A 6,248-nucleotide genomic window follows, 5' to 3' on the forward strand; every position below is an offset into this window, starting at 1 on the left:
CACTTGCTCAGAATTTCCGTGCTGGAGTAGTGAATGGACTTCCACCTGTCTGGAAGGAAGTGTAAGTCAACCTTTAAAAAGTTATGTATGCTAAAAATATATATTGAACACCTAATATATCCTAGGAAGTGGTAGAAAACCTACAACAGTCTCTTCACGTGGAACTTCCCATCTTATGAGACTAGAGGGAGACAGCTAATAAATAGAAAATCATGTCAAGAATATGTTAGCTGGTAATAAGTCCTAGAGAGAAAAATGATGCAGAAAAGATAAATGAGGTGTATGGGGAGCCAGTTGCGATTTTAGACTGGGTAGTGGTAGGATTCAAATCTTGGGTCCCCCAGAGACTTGTGTCTCAGCCTGGTCCCCAACTGATGGTTCTGTTGGGAGCTAGTGGAGCCTTTTTTTTTTTTTTTTTTTTTTTTTTGCAGTGCTGGGGATTGAACCCAGGGCCTTATGCTTATAAGGCAAGCATTCTACCAACTGAGCTATATCCCCAGCCCCTAGTGGAGCCTTTAAGAGGTTGGACCTGGTGAAAGGAAATGAGGTCAAGAGGGCACCCTTTAAAGAGAGGGTGTGCCTCCCCCTGCCTTTCTGCCCAGAAGAGAGCAGATTTGCTGTACCATGTGTTCTTACCATGGGCCCAAAATGTGTGCCTCACCACAGTCCCAAAGTACAGGGTCAACTAACCATGGACCTCTGAAACTGTGAGCAAAAATAAAATCTTTCCTCTTTTTAGGTTGATTATCTCAGGAATTTTTGTCACAGCAATGAAATGCTGACTAACACAGAAAAATGGGTACTGAGGTGCATGGTTGTTGCTGTGACAATACCTGACAATATGGTTCAGAAGCCTTTGGAAATGGTTTGGAGAAGTCTGGGATACTTTGGAGAAACAGACCAGAGAAAGCTTAGACTGTTATATGCGGAGCGTAATAGGCGATTCTGTTGGAAGCACACCAGACATACTGTGTTAACGTAAAATAACGACTCCTTTCATAGGAATAAGGAAATAGTATGTTCCAAACTACGGTCCTCATAACATGGATTCAAGTTAACCCGAATGATATGTTCCACGGTGGAACAAGTTACATGAACTTTCATAGTCACAGAACAAAAGAAAGTCATCAATCCATAACGTTTACCAGTTATGTTGATGAGAACATCAGGTAGGTGGGCTCCAGCGAGGCAGGAGTCCTTCTACAGGTTCCAGATGTGACAGCATTCTTAGCTTTAGTGTGGTGGAGGCTCCAGGTCTCCTGGGCTTAGTGATACATTCTGAGACATTATTGTGACCTATTAGTCACAAGAATGTTAGGTCAGATACAGAAGTTAATGTAATTGGCTATCAAGGGCCTGAGGTAGCTCTTGATTTCCAACTTTCCAGTTCTCCACAATCATGATGAGTTAGTCAACCAATGTCAAGAAGTGGTCAAATAAACCAAATTTACCCTCTTAACATTTTAAAATTTTTTTAAAAACTTATTTTGTATTTTATTATTATTATTATTATCATCATCATCATTTTATTTTTATTTTTATTATTATTTTACAGTACTGGGGATTAAACCTAGAGTGTTTTACCCTTGACTTGACCTTACATTGCCAGCTCTTTTGTTTTATATATATATATATATATATATATATATATATATATATATATTTATAATTTATTTATTTTGATTCATTGTAAACAAATGGGGTATAACTTGTTTCTCTGGTTGTACCTGAAGTAGACTCGTATCATTCATGTAATCATACATGTTCATAAGGTAATGATGTTTGTCTCATTCTGTTATTTTTTCTTCCCCCCACCCCTTCCAGCCCACTTTTTTCTCTATAGAATCCATCCTTCCTCCATTCTTGACCCCCTCCCACCATCCATTATGTATCATCATCCACTTAATCAGAGAGATCATTTGGCCTTTGGTTTTGGGGGATTGGCTTATCTCACTTAGCATGATATTCTCCAACTTCATCCATTTGCCTGCAAATGCCTAATTTTATTCTTCTTTATGGCTGAGTAATATTCTGTTGTGTATATTACCACAGTTTCTTTATCAATTGAAGGGCATCAATTGAAGGGCATCTCGGTTGATTCCACAACCTAGCTATTGTGAACTGAGCTGCTATGAACATTGATGTGGCTGCATCACTGTAGTATGCTGATTTTAAGTCCTTTGGGTATAGGCCAAGGAGTGGGATACCTGGGTCAAATGGTGGTTCCATTCCAAGTTTTCTGAGAAATCTCCACACTGCTTTCCAGAGTGGCTGCACTAATTTGCAACCCCACCAGCAATGTATTAGTGTACCTTTTTCCCCACATCCTCACCAACACCTATTCTTGTATTCTTGATAATCGCCATTCTAATTGGGGTGAGATGGAATCTTAGGGTAGTTTTGATTTGCATTTCTCTTATTACTAGAGATGCTGAACGTTTTTTCATATATCTGTTGATTGCTTGTTGATCCTCTGTGAAATGTTTGCTCATTTCCTAAGCCCATTTGTTGATTGAGTTATTTGTATTCTTGTTGCAAAGTTTTTTGAGTTCTTTATAGATTCTTCTCTACTTGAAGTATGTGTGGCAAAGATTTTCTCCCACTCTGTAGGCTCTCTCTTCACATTCTTGATTGTATCCTTTGCTGAGAAAAAGCTTTTTAGTTTGACTCTATCCCATTTATTGATTCTTGCTTTGATTTCTTGTGCTTTGGGAGTCTCGTTGAGGAAGTCTGATCCTAAGTCAACATGATAGAAGACAAAGTAGGCCCGAATCTTCATCTTGTTGGCTTAGGATCATTTTTATTAATCTTTAAAATATTTAGATATGTGATAAGTAAAAATGACTCCTCATTGCTATAATTTTGAATGCCGTGCTTACTACTGAAAGTGCACCCCTTATCTAACTTGGACATCTCTATTTTTTCTCTTGTAAATTGCCTGCTTGTGTTTTTACCCATTTTTCTAATTTTTTAAAGCAGCAGCTATTGTTCAGGGGTGTGTTTGCATTGGGTATTTACACATTGTTTTCATACAGTCCACAAACGTTTATTTATTTATATTACAAATAATCCCTTATCTTTGTCTATGATTTTTCTTAAAAATTTGAATATATTCGTGTCTAATCTTTTAGATTTCTTAATCTTTTTCACTTTGGTTTCATATTGAAAGGATATACTTCATCAAAATTGTAAAATATTTTCAGTTATGTCATTTAAAAATGATTATTGATTTTTTTTTATTTTAAATAATAAGCACCTCCACATCCACAGTTTCAGTTACCCATGGTCAAACATGATCTGAAAATATGAATAGAAAATTCCAGAAATAATTCATAAGTTTTAAATTGCCATTCTGAGTAATTAGGTGAAGTCTTGAGCCATCCTGCCAGGACATTGATCATCCCTTTGTCAAGCAGAGCCACACTATGTGTGTGGTACCTGCCCCGTGGCAGTCGAGGAAGAAGAGAGCACTCTCGGGACCAGAGCAAGCACATTTACATGACTTTTATTACAATATATCATAATCACTCTAATTTATTGTTAGCTATCATTGTTAACCTCTTACTATACCTAATTTATATGAACTTTTTTGTACATATGTATGGGAGGAAATCCAGTATATATAGGGTTTAGTACTATTTGAGGTTTCAGCCATCAACTGGGGTTCTTGGAACATCTCCCCCACAAATAAAGGGAGACTATTGTATTTAACTTTTAATTATTGTTAGAATCCTTGTTCTGACACCTACTAGTTGTGTGGTATGTTCAAATTCCTTAATTTCTTGGTGTCTTTCTTCATCTATGAATGATTATAATAGTAAAATCAATGTCGGATAATTTTTTGGAAGATGGAATAGGTAGCATTTCAAATAGCACCTAGCATCTGGTAAGCTTCCAATAAGTGTTATTATTATAACTTTAAAAAAATCCTTTTCTAATTTCCCACTTCGCTGAAATTGCTTTTAGTGTTTAACTGAAGTTGAGATCATCTTCCTCTTCGTCAGACTATGTGAGAGAAGGTTTCTTGCATTTTTATAATGCAAAGTCTTCTTTGAAACTTTGAATTGTCTTATGAAATTATATTAATGCTGTCTCTCATAATCTATAAACAACTACCTTTTTCCCTAATCTGAAATGTTAGTGTGAGTAATGAATTGGTTAACATTTGGAGGCTCACAGGGAAAGCTCCTTAACATGCTACCAGAGTCTTTATGTTATTGTTTTAAAATGCTTGTATTTATATTTATATTTGGTCACAGTTTTTATGTGCACTTTGTCAGATTTGGGGATCAGAATCACATTCCCTTTGTACAAGTAGAGGAGGCTTTCTTCTCTCTCCATGATGACATATTTTTGCATCAGACCCAGAACCCTTTTGTATAAAAGTGGTGGCAAGGGCAGCCTGCTTCCATCCTCGCTCACTGTAGCTCTTTCCCCAGCATTTCATAGCTGATTTTCTATTTGTACAGAGAGTCGCTGGGCTTTTAATTTTATGAAATTTGTCAGCCCCTAGAAATATTTCTTCCATTTTTCACTTTGACCATTATCACTCAAAGTCCTCTCTTGGGTCCTGTAATTCTCAAGGAGCTTGAGTCCTTGAGACACAAACGCTTGAGTCCTGGATCCAGCTGTCATGTGTTTGATCTTTGCCAAATTATTTAATATTTCTCAGTCTGTTTCCTTATCTGAAAATGGAGATAATGACAGTATACACTTCCTATTGTTGTTTTAAAGATTAAATTAGATAACCGCCTGCAAAAATACCTAATAGGTAAGCTGGGTGCAGTGGTGCAGGCCTGTAATCTCAGCTCTTTGGGGAGGTTGAGGAAGGAAGACCCTGAGTTTCAAGTCTAACCTGGGCAATATAGTGAAACACTGTCTCCAAACAAACACCTCATAAGTGCTCAATGAGGGAAGGGAGAAAGAAATTCCGTGATCCTTGTCTCAACAGCATGCTCCGAAAGTTAAATAACCAGAGGTTAAATGAGGTGGGGGGAAAGTTATGCGTGAAAGTCACATAACCATTACCAAATAACTTCAATACCATGCTACCACTCAAATACAATGCCAGCATTCTCTGGTGTTACTGACAATTGCTAATGAGTCTCCCTAGCTTGCTTTTATAAGTTATATTAATGTTGCTTAATTCGTTTTTGTTTTTCAGAACAAAACAGTTTGTAGTCAGTTTGACCTAAATAATAATACTGACCTGATCATCTTACTAAGGAGGATCTTGTCCTGGGCAGAACAAAAGTGAATCTTAAACTTGACAGGTGGGGTAACGCTGAAGCAGGGTGGGAGAAAAATGTGTAAGGAGGGGAAAACCATGTTGCTGAGGCTCTGAACAAAGTCATGGAAGTCCTTTGGGTTTGCTAATGAGATTGAGAGCCCAGGGTGGAAATGATGTCCCCAGACTGAAAAAGTAAGACTGCAGACCACTGTGCAGTCTATGAGTATCCCATCTCCCAGCAAGGACCCGGCAGACTCTGGATATGAATGACCAGCCTTTTCTTCTTCTGGTTGGGACTTGTGTTTATAAAGTACCTTCTAGAAGTCCAGCAAGCAGAAAGTAACACACAAAAAGAGCAGGCCCAGTCTTGGGAATTGGGGCAACCCCTCTTCTCTCCTCCACATCTTCCCTGTGCTACACAAGATGATGAATGGAAATAAGCAGGAAAGGGCTTTTCAAATGTTCTCTTAACACCAAGACTGAAACAAGCATGGATCAACTCATAAGTCAGAAAGTATGCTGAGAACTCTCCACCCCAGGACTGCCTTCCACATCTGCTCAGTTGCCTAAGGGCATTTTCCCAAGTTCAGTAGTGGGTGTGGGAAGCAGTCACCACCAGGAAGGTTGAAGTGGTGTCTCAGGTTGATAGGTCCCTGGCTTCTAGCCAAGGTCAGATAGGAGAACAGGCACTGGAATGTCAAGATGGTAGGACCAAGTGACAAGAGCGTCAGACACGTGTTTGACATAAAACTCAACTTCCAATGGTACCACCTGTGGAAAGTCCTCCCTGGTTCTCCAGAGTAGTGAGTGTCTTTGCCCCTGTGAGGGCCTACGATGGTATTTACTTAGCTGATTACCAGTTACTCTTCCCCATTGTATAGTAGACTGGTTCCCTGAGAGGAGGGATTCTTTTCTTACTCATCGGTGTGTCCTCTTTAGTAAACATCACTTATCAGTTAACTTTTGCTGCATAAAACCCCCACGCCTTATGAATTCAAACCACAAACATTTATTATTT

This window comes from Sciurus carolinensis, chromosome 6, assembly GCF_902686445.1.
Source record: "Sciurus carolinensis chromosome 6, mSciCar1.2, whole genome shotgun sequence".
Lineage (NCBI taxonomy): Eukaryota > Metazoa > Chordata > Mammalia > Rodentia > Sciuridae > Sciurus > Sciurus carolinensis.